General features: G+C 35.7%; 5 non-coding genes across 5 annotated transcripts; all 5 read left to right on the forward strand.

Annotated features, from left to right (window-relative positions):
* Positions 1–3905: 3905 nt before the first annotated feature.
* Positions 3906–4021, forward strand: LOC143254656 (U5 spliceosomal RNA). Its single transcript, XR_013030310.1, has one exon. It is a non-coding gene; the product is annotated as a U5 spliceosomal RNA (small nuclear RNA).
* A 4154-nt stretch (positions 4022–8175) lies between these two features.
* LOC143254706 (U5 spliceosomal RNA) lies at positions 8176–8294 on the forward strand. Its single transcript, XR_013030354.1, has one exon. It is a non-coding gene; the product is annotated as a U5 spliceosomal RNA (small nuclear RNA).
* Positions 8295–12448: 4154 nt separating this feature from the next.
* On the forward strand, positions 12449–12566 carry LOC143254687 (U5 spliceosomal RNA). Its single transcript, XR_013030334.1, has one exon. It is a non-coding gene; the product is annotated as a U5 spliceosomal RNA (small nuclear RNA).
* A 4153-nt stretch (positions 12567–16719) lies between these two features.
* On the forward strand, positions 16720–16835 carry LOC143254657 (U5 spliceosomal RNA). Its single transcript, XR_013030311.1, has one exon. It is a non-coding gene; the product is annotated as a U5 spliceosomal RNA (small nuclear RNA).
* Positions 16836–20991: 4156 nt separating this feature from the next.
* Positions 20992–21109, forward strand: LOC143254686 (U5 spliceosomal RNA). The gene has a single exon (XR_013030333.1). It is a non-coding gene; the product is annotated as a U5 spliceosomal RNA (small nuclear RNA).
* Positions 21110–22212: the final 1103 nt, after the last annotated feature.

Raw genomic sequence — 22212 nt, forward strand, 5'->3', positions numbered from 1 at the left:
AAAGACGATAACGCAAAATTAAAAGGGCCCAGCATTAGTGAGACAGAAATACTTGAATAAGAGGAAACGAGTACTGGGTCCTGTTTTCATCTTGTAATGCGACAACCGCCACGACTTCTATATCGATGAAAACAAGCAGAAAAATGGACACTAGATTCAAAGTACAACAACAAAAACACCTTCACACGTTTTCGAACCAGTGTAAAATCAAATAAACGCAACATAACCATAGAAAACTCCCAGCTACTAAGTAGAGAAACAAACGTAAAATCAAATAAGCCTACTTATACATCAACTAGAATCAAAATTAAACCAGCATAAGACCCGGCATGACCAGATGGTTAAAGCACTCGATTCTGCAATCCGAGGAGCGCGTGGGTTCTAATCCTCGTCATACCAAACATGCTTGCCCTTTCAGCCGTGAGGTTGTTATAAAGTTACGGTCAATACCAGTATTCGTTGGTAAAAGAGTTGGCGGTGGGTGGTGATGACTAATTGCCTTCCCTCTAGTCTTACACTGTTAAATTAGGGACAGCTGGCGCAGATAGCCATCGTGTAGCTTTGTTCGAAATTCAAAACAAACAAACCAAAACGCAAACGAACTTGGCGGGGTTTCAGTTTGGAGAGAGGGAGAGAGTCTCAAGAATTCTCTCCCCAACAGAAGTGATCAGGAACGTTGTGGTTCATCTTCGGCCCCTCACGTGAAAAATTATTTAACTGTGCTTGAAATTTCGCCTTGTGTAATTTTTACTTCTTTAAGGTGCAGTGCGATGGGGCATTATAAAATTAACAGGTGAGAAAGGGAAAGCGAAACAAAGACGGCACTGAAGAAGTGAGCCAGGCCAGAGCCCGACAAGCAGACACCAACGTGAAACGACTCGATTCAGGACTGGGCAATAGTGTTGACTTTGGCTGGGATCTAAAGATCCAATGTCTGAGATTTGGATGTGTGGGGAAACGCGAGTGCCCCATGAAACCGACTTTCTGCAGGACAGGCGCCGAAAGTTTTATCTGTCCTGTAATAAACAAACCAATTGTTGGGTGAAAACAAATATTTATTTAATACAACTTATCAGTCAATAATGTTTTATTCAGTACTTTTTTTCTTGTACTTACATTTTAATCGCGTTTTAGGCTAATATCATGATCGGATCTGTCATTTAGCAAAACTACTTTTAATTTGCATAAACATTACTTATGTGAATGTTCTCAAACATAATTGTTAATTTTGTGATGGATGAGTGAAACAATTGAGCACTTACCATTAAACTTCTTGTACATATATCAAATTTAAAATGTTCACCCTTTTTAACCCTTCAATAACAGCGTATGCATTTAATAAATTAATGCTTGCTATTTATGTCCATCTTGTTTCAAAGTTACGATAACAATTTTGGAAAACGTTACGTTCTTGACCTTTCAGTTTCACAGTATTTTACTTTTAATATTACTGTTAATTTCAAAAGTTTATCTTGGTTACAATTTTTAACATCTTCAGTAGTATGTCTTATGGTTTTAAAGATAAAAGTTTAAATCACTTTAAATGTTTTAATTTTTTCTTAATTCAACGTCGAAACCCGTTCAGTCATTTTATCAAGCCTTTTATTTCTACCTAGAACAACGCGAGTACCATGGATTTCTTTGTAATTAGCGCTTACAGCCATTTCTTTCTCTACACGAAACAGACGAGTAATAGTTGCGTAACATGTTAGAAGCAAAGCTTTTCCCACCATTTTCTTCGAAAGACATAATCATACTTTAATTTTACCAAATTTTTAATACATGATGCGACTCGTATGTATACAGATAAGTAATAAATAATCCAAAAATGAACAACCTCCTTGTAAATATGAATATGGAATTTAATTATACAAACTTAACTTTGAAATATTTATTCATTGAACTCGTGCACACTGGTCACCAGTGTTGTATAGCATGTTCTCGTTATGCGTGTGCTTGAGGCGAGTAAGGTTAGAGTGATGTTTGATCGGAAATGGTTCATAAAGCCAAACGTAAGTCGGATGATCTGTACATCCCTGCTCGGGCACTTTGATCCCTGAATTGGCCCGTTTGTGTATTGTTCATGATTTATCCGACCTGCATCTCGTCGTCTCTCCTCGTCCCTTTTCTTGCTTTGCCTTCGCTTTGTTGCCTGCCACGCCTACCAGACTAGCATTTACACGAATCAAATCACACCCATCAATCTGTCTATCCTTATTATCCATTCACTTAGTTATTTTCTGAATGTGTGGGGTTGAAGGAGGACTGTTTAGTCTTCGAGCACTGCAGGGGATTAATGTTTTGCAAGAAATATTAATCTTATACCTAAACACCTGCCGTAATTGTGTGTGTGAAGTCAATAGTTACAGTTAAACAGCTTTGTCGCCATATAACTGTTCTTTTTATTGTCCTCAGTATTTTATCCCGCTGTTTATTTCTTTAGTATGCATATCACCTCGCTTTAACCATTGCATATTGATTTATTATTGTGTTCAAATGTAAAGTTTAGTAACAGTATCTTATGCTATAAAGCCAATCACTTTGTCGTGCCTATCAAAGCGGTATTTAAAACGCCTAATCAGGATCAACATTTTATAGAAAAGCTTCAAGCCCCATTATGGATACCGTTTGTTCAAGTACCACAACCTTCTTCAGGCTTAAATGCAGTAAACTATAAGCACAGGCAACTAACTGTACAAATGGGCGTGTCTGATTCAGCATTAGATTGACCCGGTAAATGTATTTTAAAAAGTAACAATTACTCGAATAGTAACACTTGATGCTAAACAATGGATTTAAAAAGAAAACAAGAAAAAAAAAACGTATTTCGTATAGGAGTTAGAAATTTAAGCAAAAACAGTCAATTAACTTAAAATAATTTAATATTAAAACTACCAATATTTTTTAAGCAAATATGTTGAGAACTCATTGATCGATATTTAAGTTAGGTAACACTCAAGACATTACAAAGTTAAAGTGGACTTTTGAATCACTAAAACGTAAACATAGGTTGAAGTACTTTCATGTCACGTGAACTACGGAGAATAACGCACCACGAGCAAAAGTAGTACCACCAAACTACTAAAATTAATGATTTACCGAAAACAGCGTTCAAAGAGACTTATGTTTCTGTATTGCTTTTTATAAAATTTGAGTGTACGGCAGACTTTGTTGTTTGTTCGGCCCAAATGTTTTCACACCAAACGATGTCAAACAACGATCACGCCTTTCCGGAGAAACTTCAATTTCAGGTAGTGTTAAATGTAATTAGACTTTGAGAAATTTGGATGTTGTTCAAAGTAACGCCGTTTCACGGGCACACGAAAGCAAATAAATACGTTTCATACAGTGTTTGGTTATTGATGTTTCTGATTATCATAAAGTTCGAAAGTAAATTTCCAGATGTTTGAGAAATTATTCAGTTATTATGATAGTTAAACAAGTAGTTTAGTGATCAGATTTAAAAGTAAAATGTGGTTTACCCCCTATTATATCTAGTGTTTTACGCTTGTCTTTAAAGGTTATTTTGGTCCTTTAATTCAGCACAAATACCTGAAACATCAGATGCGTGTAACAAGATATCAGAAGATATTAGTCTCACTCTGAACCACAGTTTTAATGTTCTCATCTAAAATGCATCGTCCCCCCTTTTCAGACGGTAAGGATGAACTTGTCCACTATCGGGATTGTTATCACTTCGAGAAGTTTCGTACGTTTTTTACAACACAGTTGACATTCTCTTTAAAAACAAAACAATGTAATTAAATTGTATGATACAAAAGTTGTATCATATTTTAAGATGTATGAAGGTGAATTCCATATAACGACGTCTAATTCCTGTAACACCGACGAAATCGTTTCGAAAGTGTTTGTATAAGTAGAGGCGTTTGAGAGAAATTGCTTTAATGCTCAGGTTTCCCTTCATTTCGTATTAATCTTTCGCCTTTACTAAAGATTACCGTGGAGGGAACATTACAATGAGCCTATAGGCAAATTTTTGAAGTCTCACGTCGGTGAGACAACAATCTATGAATAAAAATAGAGTTGAGAAAGCGACTTTAGTGGTGCATGAATTTTAGCGCGAGTTGTTGCTATGATGTTTTAGTTCTCGATGAAATATTGTGTTTTGGAAAAACGTTTTAATACTGAACATATATTTCGCATTATAACTGTTTTCATACTACGATTATGCAAACTTCAACAAATCTGGAATTAATATAAATATTGTAATCGTGTTTTATAAATATCATTTTCTCATGTAATTTTCCGAAATATTAAAGACGATAACGCAAAATATAAAGGGCCCAGCATTAGTGAGACAGAAATACTTGAATAAGAGGAAACGAGTACTGGGTCTGTTTTCATCTTGTAATGCGACAACTGCCACGACTTCTATATTCGAGAAACAAGCAGAAAAATGGACACTAGATTCAAAGTACAACAACAAAAACACCTTCACACGTTTTCGAACCAGTGTAAATCAAATAAACGCAACATAACCATAGAAAACTCCCAGCTACTAAGTAGGGAAACAAACGTAAAATCAAATAAGCCCTACTTATACATCAACTAGAATCAAAATTAAACCAGCATAAGACCCGGCATGACCAGATGGTTAAAGCACTCGATTCGCAATCCGAGGAGCGTGGGTTCTAATCCCGTCATACCAAACATGCTTGCCCTTTCAGCCGTGAGGTTGTTATAAAGTTACGGTCAATACCAGTATTCGTTGGTAAAAGAGTTGGCGGTGGGTGGTGATGACTAATTGCCTTCCCTCTAGTCTTACACTGTTAAATTAGGGACAGCTGGCGCAGATAGCCATCGTGTAGCTTTGTTCGAAATTCAAAAACAAACAAACCAAAACGCAAACGAACTTGGCAGGGTTTCAGTTTGGAGAGAGGGAGAAGTCTCAAGAATTCTCTCCCCAACAGAAGTGATCAGGAACGTTGTGGTTCATCTTCGGCCCCTCACGTGAAAAATTATTTAACTGTGCTTGAAATTTCGCCTTGTGTAATTTTACTTCTTTAAGGTGCAGTGCGATGGGGCATTATAAAATTAACAGGTGAGAAAGGGGAAAGCGAAACAAAGACGGCACTGAAGAAGTGAGCCAGGCCAGAGCCCGACAAGCAGACACCAACGTGAAACGACTCGATTCAGGACTGGGCAATAGTGTTGACTTTGGCTGGGATCTAAAGATCAATGTCTGAGATTTGGATGTGTGGGGAAACGCGAGTGCCCCGCGAAACCGACTTTCACAGGACAGGCGCCGAAAGTTTTATCTGTCCTGTAATAAACAAACCAATTGTTGGGTGAAAACAAATATTTATTTAATACAACTTATCAGTCAATAATGTTTTTATTCAGTACTTTTTTCTTGTACTTACATTTTAATCGCGTTTTAGGCTAATATCATGATCGGATCTGTCATTTAGCAAAACTACTTTTAATTTGCATAAACATTACTTATGTGAATGTTCTCAAACATAATTGTTAATTTTGTGATGGATGAGTGAAACAATTGAGCACTTACCATTAAACTTCTTGTACATATATCAAATTTAAAATGTTCACCCTTTTAACCCTTCAATAACAGCGTATGCATTTAATAAATTAATGCTTGCTATTTATGTCCATCTTGTTTCAAAGTTACGATAACAATTTTGGAAAACGTTACGTTCTTGACCTTTCAGTTTCACAGTATTTTACTTTTTAATATTACTGTTAATTTCAAAAGTTTATCTTGGTTACAATTTTAACATCTTCAGTAGTATGTCTTATGGTTTTAAAGATAAAAGTTTAAATCACTTTAAATGTTTTAATTTTTTCTTAATTCAACGTCGAAACCCGTTCAGTCATTTTATCAAGCCTTTTATTTCTACCTAGAACAACGCGAGTACCATGGATTTCTTTGTAATTAGCGCTTACAGCCATTTCTTTCTCTACACGAAACAGACGAGTAATAGTTGCGTAACATGTTAGAAGCAAAGCTTTTCCCACCATTTTCTTCGAAAGACATAATCATACTTTAATTTTACCAAATTTTTAATACATGATGCGACTCGTATGTATACAGATAAGTAATAAATAATCCAAAAATGAACAACCTCCTTGTAAATATGAATATGGAATTTAATTATACAAACTTAACTTTGAAATATTTATTCATTGAACTCGTGCACACTGGTCACCAGTGTTGTATAGCATGTTCTCGTTATGCGTGTGCTTGAGGCGAGTAAGGTTAGAGTGATGTTTGATCGGAAATGGTTCATAAAGCCAAACGTAAGTCGGATGATCTGTACATCCCTGCTCGGGCACTTTGATCCCTGAATTGGCCCGTTTGTGTATTGTTCATGATTTATCCGACCTGCATCTCGTCGTCTCTCCTCGTCCCTTTTCTTGCTTTGCCTTCGCTTTGTTGCCTGCCACGCCTACCAGACTAGCATTTACACGAATCAAATCACACCCATCAATCTGTCTATCCTTATTATCCATTCACTTAGTTATTTTCTGAATGTGTGGGGTTGAAGGAGGACTGTTTAGTCTTCGAGCACTGCAGGGGATTAATGTTTTGCAAGAAATATTAATCTTATACCTAAACACCTGCCGTAATTGTGTGTGTGAAGTCAATAGTTACAGTTAAACAGCTTTGTCGCCATATAACTGTTCTTTTATTGTCCTCAGTATTTTATCCCGCTGTTTATTTCTTTAGTATGCATATCACCTCGCTTTAACCATTGCATATTGATTTATTATTGTGTTCAAATGTAAAGTTTAGTAACAGTATCTTATGCTATAAAGCCAATCACTTTGTCGTGCCTATCAAAGCGGTATTTAAAACGCCTAATCAGGATCAACATTTTATAGAAAAGCTTCAAGCCCCATTATGGATACCGTTTGTTCAAGTACCACAACCTTCTTCAGGCTTAAATGCAGTAAACTATAAGCACAGGCAACTAACTGTACAAATGGGCGTGTCTGATTCAGCATTAGATTGACCCGGTAAATGTATTTTAAAAAGTAACAATTACTCGAATAGTAACACTTGATGCTAAACAATGGATTTAAAAGAAAACAAGAAAAAAAAACGTATTTCGTATAGGAGTTAGAAATTTAAGCAAAAACAGTCAATTAACTTAAAATAATTTAATATTAAAACTACCAATATTTTTTAAGCAAATATGTTGAGAACTCATTGATCGATATTTAAGTTAGGTAACACTCAAGACATTACAAAGTTAAAGTGGACTTCTTGAATCACTAAAACGTAAACATAGGTTGAAGTACTTTCATGTCACGTGAACTACGGAGAATAACGCACCACGAGCAAAAGTAGTACCACCAAACTACTAAAATTAATGATTTACCGAAAACAGCGTTCAAAGAGACTTATGTTTCTGTATTGCTTTTTATAAAATTTGAGTGTACGGCAGACTTTGTTGTTTGTTCGGCCCAAATGTTTTTCACACCAAACGATGTCAAACAACGATCACGCCTTTCCGGAGAAACTTCAATTTCAGGTAGTGTTAAATGTAATTAGACTTTGAGAAATTTGGATGTTGTTCAAAGTAACGCCGTTTCACGGGCACACGAAAGCAAATAAATACGTTTCATACAGTGTTTGGTTATTGATGTTTCTGATTATCATAAAGTTCGAAAGTAAATTTCCAGATGTTTGAGAAATTATTCAGTTATTATGATAGTTAAACAAGTAGTTTAGTGATCAGATTTAAAAGTAAAATGTGGTTTACCCCCTATTATATCTAGTGTTTTACGCTTGTCTTTAAAGGTTATTTTGGTCCTTTAATTCAGCACAAATACCTGAAACATCAGATGCGTGTAACAAGATATCAGAAGATATTAGTCTCACTCTGAACCACAGTTTTAATGTTCTCATCTAAAAATGCATCGTCCCCCCCCTTTTCAGACGGTAAGGATGAACTTGTCCACTATCGGGATTGTTATCACTTCGAGAAGTTTCGTACGTTTTTTACAACACAGTTGACATTCTCTTTAAAAACAAAAACAATGTAATTAAATTGTATGATACAAAAGTTGTATCATATTTTAAGATGTATGAAGGTGAATTCCATATAACGACGTCTAATTCCTGTAACACCGACGAAATCGTTTCGAAAGTGTTTGTATAAGTAGAGGCGTTTGAGAGAAATTGCTTTAATGCTCAGGTTTCCCTTCATTTCGTATTAATCTTTCGCCTTTTTACTAAAGATTACCGTGGAGGGGAACATTACAATGAGCCTATAGGCAAATTTTTGAAGTCTCACGTCGGTGAGACAACAATCTATGAATAAAAATAGAGTTGAGAAAGCGACTTTAGTGGTGCATGAATTTTAGCGCGAGTTGTTGCTATGATGTTTTAGTTCTCGATGAAATATTGTGTTTTGGAAAAACGTTTTTAATACTGAACATATATTTCGCATTATAACTGTTTTCATACTACGATTATGCAAACTTCAACAAATCTGGAATTAATATAAATATTGTAATCGTGTTTTATAAATATCATTTTCTCATGTAATTTTCCGAAATATTAAAGACGATAACGCAAAAAATAAAAGGCCCAGCATTAGTGAGACAGAAATACTTGAATAAGAGGAAACGAGTACTGGGTCTGTTTTCATCTTGTAATGCGACAACTGCCACGACTTCTATATTCGAGAAACAAGCAGAAAAATGGACACTAGATTCAAAGTACAACAACAAAAACACCTTCACACGTTTTCGAACCAGTGTAAATCAAATAAACGCAACATAACCATAGAAAACTCCCAGCTACTAAGTAGGGAAACAAACGTAAAATCAAATAAGCCCTACTTATACATCAACTAGAATCAAAATTAAACCAGCATAAGACCCGGCATGACCAGATGGTTAAAGCACTCGATTCGCAATCCGAGGAGCGTGGGTTCTAATCCCCGTCATACCAAACATGCTTGCCCTTTCAGCCGTGAGGTTGTTATAAAGTTACGGTCAATACCAGTATTCGTTGGTAAAAGAGTTGGCGGTGGGTGGTGATGACTAATTGCCTTCCCTCTAGTCTTACACTGTTAAATTAGGGACAGCTGGCGCAGATAGCCATCGTGTAGCTTTGTTCGAAATTCAAAAACAAACAAACCAAAACGCAAACGAACTTGGCAGGGTTTCAGTTTGAGAGAGAGGAGAAGTCTCAAGAATTCTCTCCCAACAGAAGTGATCAGGAACGTTGTGGTTCATCTTCGGCCCCTCACGTGAAAAATTATTTAACTGTGCTTGAAATTTCGCCTTGTGTAATTTTTACTTCTTTAAGGTGCAGTGCGATGGGGCATTATAAAATTAACAGGTGAGAAAGGGGAAAGCGAAACAAAGACGGCACTGAAGAAGTGAGCCAGGCCAGAGCCCGACAAGCAGACACCAACGTGAAACGACTCGATTCAGGACTGGGCAATAGTGTTGACTTTGGCTGGGATCTAAAGATCCAATGTCTGAGATTTGGATGTGTGGGAAACGCGAGTGCCCCGAAAACCGACTTTCACAGGACAGGCGCCGAAAGTTTTATCTGTCCTGTAATAAACAAACCAATTGTTGGGTGAAAACAAATATTTATTTAATACAACTTATCAGTCAATAATGTTTTTATTCAGTACTTTTTCTTGTACTTACATTTTAATCGCGTTTTAGGCTAATATCATGATCGGATCTGTCATTTAGCAAAACTACTTTTAATTTGCATAAACATTACTTATGTGAATGTTCTCAAACATAATTGTTAATTTTGTGATGGATGAGTGAAACAATTGAGCACTTACCATTAAACTTCTTGTACATATATCAAATTTAAAATGTTCACCCTTTTTAACCCTTCAATAACAGCGTATGCATTTAATAAATTAATGCTTGCTATTTATGTCCATCTTGTTTCAAAGTTACGATAACAATTTTGGAAAACGTTACGTTCTTGACCTTTCAGTTTCACAGTATTTTACTTTTAATATTACTGTTAATTTCAAAAGTTTATCTTGGTTACAATTTTTAACATCTTCAGTAGTATGTCTTATGGTTTTAAAGATAAAAGTTTAAATCACTTTAAATGTTTTAATTTTTTCTTAATTCAACGTCGAAACCCGTTCAGTCATTTTATCAAGCCTTTTATTTCTACCTAGAACAACGCGAGTACCATGGATTTCTTTGTAATTAGCGCTTACAGCCATTTCTTTCTCTACACGAAACAGACGAGTAATAGTTGCGTAACATGTTAGAAGCAAAGCTTTTCCCACCATTTTCTTCGAAAGACATAATCATACTTTAATTTTACCAAATTTTTAATACATGATGCGACTCGTATGTATACAGATAAGTAATAAATAATCCAAAAAATGAACAACCTCCTTGTAAATATGAATATGGAATTTAATTATACAAACTTAACTTTGAAATATTTATTCATTGAACTCGTGCACACTGGTCACCAGTGTTGTATAGCATGTTCTCGTTATGCGTGTGCTTGAGGCGAGTAAGGTTAGAGTGATGTTTGATCGGAAATGGTTCATAAAGCCAAACGTAAGTCGGATGATCTGTACATCCCTGCTCGGGCACTTTGATCCCTGAATTGGCCCGTTTGTGTATTGTTCATGATTTATCCGACCTGCATCTCGTCGTCTCTCCTCGTCCCTTTTCTTGCTTTGCCTTCGCTTTGTTGCCTGCCACGCCTACCAGACTAGCATTTACACGAATCAAATCACACCCATCAATCTGTCTATCCTTATTATCCATTCACTTAGTTATTTTCTGAATGTGTGGGGTTGAAGGAGGACTGTTTAGTCTTCGAGCACTGCAGGGGATTAATGTTTTGCAAGAAATATTAATCTTATACCTAAACACCTGCCGTAATTGTGTGTGTGAAGTCAATAGTTACAGTTAAACAGCTTTGTCGCCATATAACTGTTCTTTTATTGTCCTCAGTATTTTATCCCGCTGTTTATTTCTTTAGTATGCATATCACCTCGCTTTAACCATTGCATATTGATTTATTATTGTGTTCAAATGTAAAGTTTAGTAACAGTATCTTATGCTATAAAGCCAATCACTTTGTCGTGCCTATCAAAGCGGTATTTAAAACGCCTAATCAGGATCAACATTTTATAGAAAAGCTTCAAGCCCCATTATGGATACCGTTTGTTCAAGTACCACAACCTTCTTCAGGCTTAAATGCAGTAAACTATAAGCACAGGCAACTAACTGTACAAATGGGCGTGTCTGATTCAGCATTAGATTGACCCGGTAAATGTATTTTAAAAAGTAACAATTACTCGAATAGTAACACTTGATGCTAAACAATGGATTTAAAAGAAAACAAGAAAAAAAAACGTATTTCGTATAGGAGTTAGAAATTTAAGCAAAAACAGTCAATTAACTTAAAATAATTTAATATTAAAACTACCAATATTTTTTAAGCAAATATGTTGAGAACTCATTGATCGATATTTAAGTTAGGTAACACTCAAGACATTACAAAGTTAAAGTGGACTTCTTGAATCACTAAAACGTAAACATAGGTTGAAGTACTTTCATGTCACGTGAACTACGGAGAATAACGCACCACGAGCAAAAGTAGTACCACCAAACTACTAAAATTAATGATTTACCGAAAACAGCGTTCAAAGAGACTTATGTTTCTGTATTGCTTTTTATAAAATTTGAGTGTACGGCAGACTTTGTTGTTTGTTCGGCCCAAATGTTTTTCACACCAAACGATGTCAAACAACGATCACGCCTTTCCGGAGAAACTTCAATTTCAGGTAGTGTTAAATGTAATTAGACTTTGAGAAATTTGGATGTTGTTCAAAGTAACGCCGTTTCACGGGCACACGAAAGCAAATAAATACGTTTCATACAGTGTTTGGTTATTGATGTTTCTGATTATCATAAAGTTCGAAAGTAAATTTCCAGATGTTTGAGAAATTATTCAGTTATTATGATAGTTAAACAAGTAGTTTAGTGATCAGATTTAAAAGTAAAATGTGGTTTACCCCCTATTATATCTAGTGTTTTACGCTTGTCTTTAAAGGTTATTTTGGTCCTTTAATTCAGCACAAATACCTGAAACATCAGATGCGTGTAACAAGATATCAGAAGATATTAGTCTCACTCTGAACCACAGTTTTAATGTTCTCATCTAAAAATGCATCGTCCCCCCCTTTTCAGACGGTAAGGATGAACTTGTCCACTATCGGGATTGTTATCACTTCGAGAAGTTTCGTACGTTTTTTACAACACAGTTGACATTCTCTTTAAAACAAAAACAATGTAATTAAATTGTATGATACAAAAGTTGTATCATATTTTAAGATGTATGAAGGTGAATTCCATATAACGACGTCTAATTCCTGTAACACCGACGAAATCGTTTCGAAAGTGTTTGTATAAGTAGAGGCGTTTGAGAGAAATTGCTTTAATGCTCAGGTTTCCCTTCATTTCGTATTAATCTTTCGCCTTTTACTAAAGATTACCGTGGAGGGGAACATTACAATGAGCCTATAGGCAAATTTTTGAAGTCTCACGTCGGTGAGACAACAATCTATGAATAAAAATAGAGTTGAGAAAGCGACTTTAGTGGTGCATGAATTTTAGCGCGAGTTGTTGCTATGATGTTTTAGTTCTCGATGAAATATTGTGTTTTGGAAAAACGTTTTAATACTGAACATATATTTCGCATTATAACTGTTTTCATACTACGATTATGCAAACTTCAACAAATCTGGAATTAATATAAATATTGTAATCGTGTTTTATAAATATCATTTTCTCATGTAATTTTCCGAAATATTAAAGACGATAACGCAAAAATAAAAGGGCCCAGCATTAGTGAGACAGAAATACTTGAATAAGAGGAAACGAGTACTGGGTCTGTTTTCATCTTGTAATGCGACAACTGCCACGACTTCTATATTCGAGAAACAAGCAGAAAAATGGACACTAGATTCAAAGTACAACAACAAAAACACCTTCACACGTTTTCGAACCAGTGTAAATCAAATAAACGCAACATAACCATAGAAAACTCCCAGCTACTAAGTAGGGAAACAAACGTAAAATCAAATAAGCCCTACTTATACATCAACTAGAATCAAAATTAAACCAGCATAAGACCCGGCATGACCAGATGGTTAAAGCACTCGATTCGCAATCCGAGGAGCGTGGGTTCTAATCCTCGTCATACCAAACATGCTTGCCCTTTCAGCCGTGAGGTTGTTATAAAGTTACGGTCAATACCAGTATTCGTTGGTAAAAGAGTTGGCGGTGGGTGGTGATGACTAATTGCCTTCCCTCTAGTCTTACACTGTTAAATTAGGGACAGCTGGCGCAGATAGCCATCGTGTAGCTTTGTTCGAAATTCAAAAACAAACAAACCAAAACGCAAACGAACTTGGCAGGGTTTCAGTTTGAGAGAGAGGAGAAGTCTCAAGAATTCTCTCCCCAACAGAAGTGATCAGGAACGTTGTGGTTCATCTTCGGCCCCTCACGTGAAAAATTATTTAACTGTGCTTGAAATTTCGCCTTGTGTAATTTTTACTTCTTTAAGGTGCAGTGCGATGGGGCATTATAAAATTAACAGGTGAGAAAGGGGAAAGCGAAACAAAGACGGCACTGAAGAAGTGAGCCAGGCCAGAGCCCGACAAGCAGACACCAACGTGAAACGACTCGATTCAGGACTGGGCAATAGTGTTGACTTTGGCTGGGATCTAAAGATCCAATGTCTGAGATTTGGATGTGTGGGAAACGCGAGTGCCCCGCGAAACCGACTTTCACAGGACAGGCGCCGAAAGTTTTATCTGTCCTGTAATAAACAAACCAATTGTTGGGTGAAAACAAATATTTATTTAATACAACTTATCAGTCAATAATGTTTTTATTCAGTACTTTTTTCTTGTACTTACATTTTAATCGCGTTTTAGGCTAATATCATGATCGGATCTGTCATTTAGCAAAACTACTTTTAATTTGCATAAACATTACTTATGTGAATGTTCTCAAACATAATTGTTAATTTTGTGATGGATGAGTGAAACAATTGAGCACTTACCATTAAACTTCTTGTACATATATCAAATTTAAAATGTTCACCCTTTTTAACCCTTCAATAACAGCGTATGCATTTAATAAATTAATGCTTGCTATTTATGTCCATCTTGTTTCAAAGTTACGATAACAATTTTGGAAAACGTTACGTTCTTGACCTTTCAGTTTCACAGTATTTTACTTTTTAATATTACTGTTAATTTCAAAAGTTTATCTTGGTTACAATTTTTAACATCTTCAGTAGTATGTCTTATGGTTTTAAAGATAAAAGTTTAAATCACTTTAAATGTTTTAATTTTTTCTTAATTCAACGTCGAAACCCGTTCAGTCATTTTATCAAGCCTTTTATTTCTACCTAGAACAACGCGAGTACCATGGATTTCTTTGTAATTAGCGCTTACAGCCATTTCTTTCTCTACACGAAACAGACGAGTAATAGTTGCGTAACATGTTAGAAGCAAAGCTTTTCCCACCATTTTCTTCGAAAGACATAATCATACTTTAATTTTACCAAATTTTTAATACATGATGCGACTCGTATGTATACAGATAAGTAATAAATAATCCAAAAAATGAACAACCTCCTTGTAAATATGAATATGGAATTTAATTATACAAACTTAACTTTGAAATATTTATTCATTGAACTCGTGCACACTGGTCACCAGTGTTGTATAGCATGTTCTCGTTATGCGTGTGCTTGAGGCGAGTAAGGTTAGAGTGATGTTTGATCGGAAATGGTTCATAAAGCCAAACGTAAGTCGGATGATCTGTACATCCCTGCTCGGGCACTTTGATCCCTGAATTGGCCCGTTTGTGTATTGTTCATGATTTATCCGACCTGCATCTCGTCGTCTCTCCTCGTCCCTTTTCTTGCTTTGCCTTCGCTTTGTTGCCTGCCACGCCTACCAGACTAGCATTTACACGAATCAAATCACACCCATCAATCTGTCTATCCTTATTATCCATTCACTTAGTTATTTTCTGAATGTGTGGGGTTGAAGGAGGACTGTTTAGTCTTCGAGCACTGCAGGGGATTAATGTTTTGCAAGAAATATTAATCTTATACCTAAACACCTGCCGTAATTGTGTGTGTGAAGTCAATAGTTACAGTTAAACAGCTTTGTCGCCATATAACTGTTCTTTTATTGTCCTCAGTATTTTATCCCGCTGTTTATTTCTTTAGTATGCATATCACCTCGCTTTAACCATTGCATATTGATTTATTATTGTGTTCAAATGTAAAGTTTAGTAACAGTATCTTATGCTATAAAGCCAATCACTTTGTCGTGCCTATCAAAGCGGTATTTAAAACGCCTAATCAGGATCAACATTTTATAGAAAAGCTTCAAGCCCCATTATGGATACCGTTTGTTCAAGTACCACAACCTTCTTCAGGCTTAAATGCAGTAAACTATAAGCACAGGCAACTAACTGTACAAATGGGCGTGTCTGATTCAGCATTAGATTGACCCGGTAAATGTATTTTAAAAAGTAACAATTACTCGAATAGTAACACTTGATGCTAAACAATGGATTTAAAAGAAAACAAGAAAAAAAAACGTATTTCGTATAGGAGTTAGAAATTTAAGCAAAACAGTCAATTAACTTAAAATAATTTAATATTAAAACTACCAATATTTTTTAAGCAAATATGTTGAGAACTCATTGATCGATATTTAAGTTAGGTAACACTCAAGACATTACAAAGTTAAAGTGGACTTCTTGAATCACTAAAACGTAAACATAGGTTGAAGTACTTTCATGTCACGTGAACTACGGAGAATAACGCACCACGAGCAAAAGTAGTACCACCAAACTACTAAAATTAATGATTTACCGAAAACAGCGTTCAAAGAGACTTATGTTTCTGTATTGCTTTTATAAAATTTGAGTGTACGGCAGACTTTGTTGTTTGTTCGGCCCAAATGTTTTCACACCAAACGATGTCAAACAACGATCACGCCTTTCCGGAGAAACTTCAATTTCAGGTAGTGTTAAATGTAATTAGACTTTGAGAAATTTGGATGTTGTTCAAAGTAACGCCGTTTCACGGGCACACGAAAGCAAATAAATACGTTTCATACAGTGTTTGGTTATTGATGTTTCTGATTATCATAAAGTTCGAAAGTAAATTTCCAGATGTTTGAGAAATTATTCAGTTATTATGATAGTTAAACAAGTAGTTTAGTGATCAGATTTAAAAGTAAAATGTGGTTTACCCCCTATTATATCTAGTGTTTTACGCTTGTCTTTAAAGGTTATTTTGGTCCTTTAATTCAGCACAAATACCTGAAACATCAGATGCGTGTAACAAGATATCAGAAGATATTAGTCTCACTCTGAACCACAGTTTTAATGTTCTCATCTAAAATGCATCGTCCCCCCCTTTTCAGACGGTAAGGATGAACTTGTCCACTATCGGGATTGTTATCACTTCGAGAAGTTTCGTACGTTTTTTACAACACAGTTGACATTCTCTTTAAAACAAAAACAATGTAATTAAATTGTATGATACAAAAGTTGTATCATATTTTAAGATGTATGAAGGTGAATTCCATATAACGACGTCTAATTCCTGTAACACCGACGAAATCGTTTCGAAAGTGTTTGTATAAGTAGAGGCGTTTGAGAGAAATTGCTTTAATGCTCAGGTTTCCCTTCATTTCGTATTAATCTTTCGCCTTTACTAAAGATTACCGTGGAGGGAACATTACAATGAGCCTATAGGCAAATTTTTGAAGTCTCACGTCGGTGAGACAACAATCTATGAATAAAAATAGAGTTGAGAAAGCGACTTTAGTGGTGCATGAATTTTAGCGCGAGTTGTTGCTATGATGTTTTAGTTCTCGATGAAATATTGTGTTTTGGAAAAACGTTTTTAATACTGAACATATATTTCGCATTATAACTGTTTTCATACTACGATTATGCAAACTTCAACAAATCTGGAATTAATATAAATATTGTAATCGTGTTTTATAAATATCATTTTCTCATGTAATTTTCCAAAATATTAAAGACGATAACGCAAAAATAAAAGGGCCCAGCATTAGTGAGACAGAAATACTTGAATAAGAGGAAACGAGTACTGGGTCTGTTTTCATCTTGTAATGCGACAACTGCCACGACTTCTATATTCGAGAAACAAGCAGAAAAATGGACACTAGATTCAAAGTACAACAACAAAAACACCTTCACACGTTTTCGAACCAGTGTAAATCAAATAAACGCAACATAACCATAGAAAACTCCCAGCTACTAAGTAGGGAAACAAACGTAAAATCAAATAAGCCCTACTTATACATCAACTAGAATCAAAATTAAACCAGCATAAGACCCGGCATGACCAGATGGTTAAAGCACTCGATTCGCAATCCGAGGAGCGTGGGTTCTAATCCCCGTCATACCAAACATGCTTGCCCTTTCAGCCGTGAGGTTGTTATAAAGTTACGGTCAATACCAGTATTCGTTGGTAAAAGAGTTGGCGGTGGGTGGTGATGACTAATTGCCTTCCCTCTAGTCTTACACTGTTAAATTAGGGACAGCTGGCGCAGATAGCCATCGTGTAGCTTTGTTCGAAATTCAAAAACAAACAAACCAAAACGCAAACGAACTTGGCAGGGTTTCAGTTTGGAGAGAGAGGGAGAAGTCTCAAGAATTCTCTCCCCAACAGAAGTGATCAGGAACGTTGTGGTTCATCTTCGGCCCCTCACGTGAAAAATTATTTAACTGTGCTTGAAATTTCGCCTTGTGTAATTTTTACTTCTTTAAGGTGCAGTGCGATGGGGCATTATAAAATTAACAGGTGAGAAAGGGGAAAGCGAAACAAAGACGGCACTGAAGAAGTGAGCCAGGCCAGAGCCCGACAAGCAGACACCAACGTGAAACGACTCGATTCAGGACTGGGCAATAGTGTTGACTTTGGCTGGGATCTAAAGATCCAATGTCTGAGATTTGGATGTGTGGGGAAACGCGAGTGCCCCGCGAAAACCGACTTTCACAGGACAGGCGCCGAAAGTTTTATCTGTCCTGTAATAAACAAACCAATTGTTGGGTGAAAACAAATATTTATTTAATACAACTTATCAGTCAATAATGTTTTATTCAGTACTTTTTTCTTGTACTTACATTTTAATCGCGTTTTAGGCTAATATCATGATCGGATCTGTCATTTAGCAAAACTACTTTTAATTTGCATAAACATTACTTATGTGAATGTTCTCAAACATAATTGTTAATTTTGTGATGGATGAGTGAAACAATTGAGCACTTACCATTAAACTTCTTGTACATATATCAAATTTAAAATGTTCACCCTTTTTAACCCTTCAATAACAGCGTATGCATTTAATAAATTAATGCTTGCTATTTATGTCCATCTTGTTTCAAAGTTACGATAACAATTTTGGAAAACGTTACGTTCTTGACCTTTCAGTTTCACAGTATTTTACTTTTAATATTACTGTTAATTTCAAAAGTTTATCTTGGTTACAATTTTAACATCTTCAGTAGTATGTCTTATGGTTTTAAAGATAAAAGTTTAAATCACTTTAAATGTTTTAATTTTTCTTAATTCAACGTCGAAACCCGTTCAGTCATTTTATCAAGCCTTTTATTTCTACCTAGAACAACGCGAGTACCATGGATTTCTTTGTAATTAGCGCTTACAGCCATTTCTTTCTCTACACGAAACAGACGAGTAATAGTTGCGTAACATGTTAGAAGCAAAGCTTTTCCCACCATTTTCTTCGAAAGACATAATCATACTTTAATTTTACCAAATTTTTAATACATGATGCGACTCGTATGTATACAGATAAGTAATAAATAATCCAAAAAATGAACAACCTCCTTGTAAATATGAATATGGAATTTAATTATACAAACTTAACTTTGAAATATTTATTCATTGAACTCGTGCACACTGGTCACCAGTGTTGTATAGCATGTTCTCGTTATGCGTGTGCTTGAGGCGAGTAAGGTTAGAGTGATGTTTGATCGGAAATGGTTCATAAAGCCAAACGTAAGTCGGATGATCTGTACATCCCTGCTCGGGCACTTTGATCCCTGAATTGGCCCGTTTGTGTATTGTTCATGATTTATCCGACCTGCATCTCGTCGTCTCTCCTCGTCCCTTTTCTTGCTTTGCCTTCGCTTTGTTGCCTGCCACGCCTACCAGACTAGCATTTACACGAATCAAATCACACCCATCAATCTGTCTATCCTTATTATCCATTCACTTAGTTATTTTCTGAATGTGTGGGGTTGAAGGAGGACTGTTTAGTCTTCGAGCACTGCAGGGGATTAATGTTTTGCAAGAAATATTAATCTTATACCTAAACACCTGCCGTAATTGTGTGTGTGAAGTCAATAGTTACAGTTAAACAGCTTTGTCGCCATATAACTGTTCTTTTATTGTCCTCAGTATTTTATCCCGCTGTTTATTTCTTTAGTATGCATATCACCTCGCTTTAACCATTGCATATTGATTTATTATTGTGTTCAAATGTAAAGTTTAGTAACAGTATCTTATGCTATAAAGCCAATCACTTTGTCGTGCCTATCAAAGCGGTATTTAAAACGCCTAATCAGGATCAACATTTTATAGAAAAGCTTCAAGCCCCATTATGGATACCGTTTGTTCAAGTACCACAACCTTCTTCAGGCTTAAATGCAGTAAACTATAAGCACAGGCAACTAACTGTACAAATGGGCGTGTCTGATTCAGCATTAGATTGACCCGGTAAATGTATTTTAAAAAGTAACAATTACTCGAATAGTAACACTTGATGCTAAACAATGGATTTAAAAGAAAACAAGAAAAAAAAAACGTATTTCGTATAGAGTTAGAAATTTAAGCAAAACAGTCAATTAACTTAAAATAATTTAATATTAAAACTACCAATATTTTTTAAGCAAATATGTTGAGAACTCATTGATCGATATTTAAGTTAGGTAACACTCAAGACATTACAAAGTTAAAGTGGACTTTTTGAATCACTAAAACGTAAACATAGGTTGAAGTACTTTCATGTCACGTGAACTACGGAGAATAACGCACCACGAGCAAAAGTAGTACCACCAAACTACTAAAATTAATGATTTACCGAAAACAGCGTTCAAAGAGACTTATGTTTCTGTATTGCTTTTATAAAATTTGAGTGTACGGCAGACTTTGTTGTTTGTTCGGCCCAAATGTTTTCACACCAAACGATGTCAAACAACGATCACGCCTTTCCGGAGAAACTTCAATTTCAGGTAGTGTTAAATGTAATTAGACTTTGAGAAATTTGGATGTTGTTCAAAGTAACGCCGTTTCACGGGCACACGAAAGCAAATAAATACGTTTCATACAGTGTTTGGTTATTGATGTTTCTGATTATCATAAAGTTCGAAAGTAAATTTCCAGATGTTTGAGAAATTATTCAGTTATTATGATAGTTAAACAAGTAGTTTAGTGATCAGATTTAAAAGTAAAATGTGGTTTACCCCCTATTATATCTAGTGTTTTACGCTTGTCTTTAAAGGTTATTTTGGTCCTTTAATTCAGCACAAATACCTGAAACATCAGATGCGTGTAACAAGATATCAGAAGATATTAGTCTCACTCTGAACCACAGTTTTAATGTTCTCATCTAAAAATGCATCGTCCCCCCCCTTTTCAGACGGTAAGGATGAACTTGTCCACTATCGGGATTGTTATCACTTCGAGAAGTTTCGTACGTTTTTTACAACACAGTTGACATTCTCTTTAAAACAAAAACAATGTAATTAAATTGTATGATACAAAAGTTGTATCATATTTTAAGATGTATGAAGGTGAATTCCATATAACGACGTCTAATTCCTGTAACACCGACGAAATCGTTTCGAAAGTGTTTGTATAAGTAGAGGCGTTTGAGAGAAATTGCTTTAATGCTCAGGTTTCCCTTCATTTCGTATTAATCTTTCGCCTTTTACTAAAGATTACCGTGGAGGGAAACATTACAATGAGCCTATAGGCAAATTTTTGAAGTCTCACGTCGGTGAGACAACAATCTATGAATAAAAATAGAGTTGAGAAAGCGACTTTAGTGGTGCATGAATTTTAGCGCGAGTTGTTGCTATGATGTTTTAGTTCTCGATGAAATATTGTGTTTTGGAAAAACGTTTTTAATACTGAACATATATTTCGCATTATAACTGTTTTCATACTACGATTATGCAAACTTCAACAAATCTGGAATTAATATAAATATTGTAATCGTGTTTTATAAATATCATTTTCTCATGTAATTTTCCAAAATATTAAAGACGATAACGCAAAAATAAAAGGGCCCAGCATTAGTGAGACAGAAATACTTGAATAAGAGGAAACGAGTACTGGGTCTGTTTTCATCTTGTAATGCGACAACTGCCACGACTTCTATATTCGAGAAACAAGCAGAAAAATGGACACTAGATTCAAAGTACAACAACAAAAACACCTTCACACGTTTTCGAACCAGTGTAAATCAAATAAACGCAACATAACCATAGAAAACTCCCAGCTACTAAGTAGGGAAACAAACGTAAAATCAAATAAGCCCTACTTATACATCAACTAGAATCAAAATTAAACCAGCATAAGACCCGGCATGACCAGATGGTTAAAGCACTCGATTCGCAATCCGAGGAGCGTGGGTTCTAATCCCCGTCATACCAAACATGCTTGCCCTTTCAGCCGTGAGGTTGTTATAAAGTTACGGTCAATACCAGTATTCGTTGGTAAAAGAGTTGGCGGTGGGTGGTGATGACTAATTGCCTTCCCTCTAGTCTTACACTGTTAAATTAGGGACAGCTGGCGCAGATAGCCATCGTGTAGCTTTGTTCGAAATTCAAAAACAAACAAACCAAAACGCAAACGAACTTGGCAGGGTTTCAGTTTGAGAGAGAGGAGAAGTCTCAAGAATTCTCTCCCCAACAGAAGTGATCAGGAACGTTGTGGTTCATCTTCGGCCCCTCACGTGAAAAATTATTTAACTGTGCTTGAAATTTCGCCTTGTGTAATTTTACTTCTTTAAGGTGCAGTGCGATGGGGCATTATAAAATTAACAGGTGAGAAAGGGGAAAGCGAAACAAAGACGGCACTGAAGAAGTGAGCCAGGCCAGAGCCCG

Source organism: Tachypleus tridentatus, chromosome 6, assembly GCF_004210375.1.
Source record: "Tachypleus tridentatus isolate NWPU-2018 chromosome 6, ASM421037v1, whole genome shotgun sequence".
Taxonomy (NCBI): domain Eukaryota; kingdom Metazoa; phylum Arthropoda; class Merostomata; order Xiphosura; family Limulidae; genus Tachypleus; species Tachypleus tridentatus.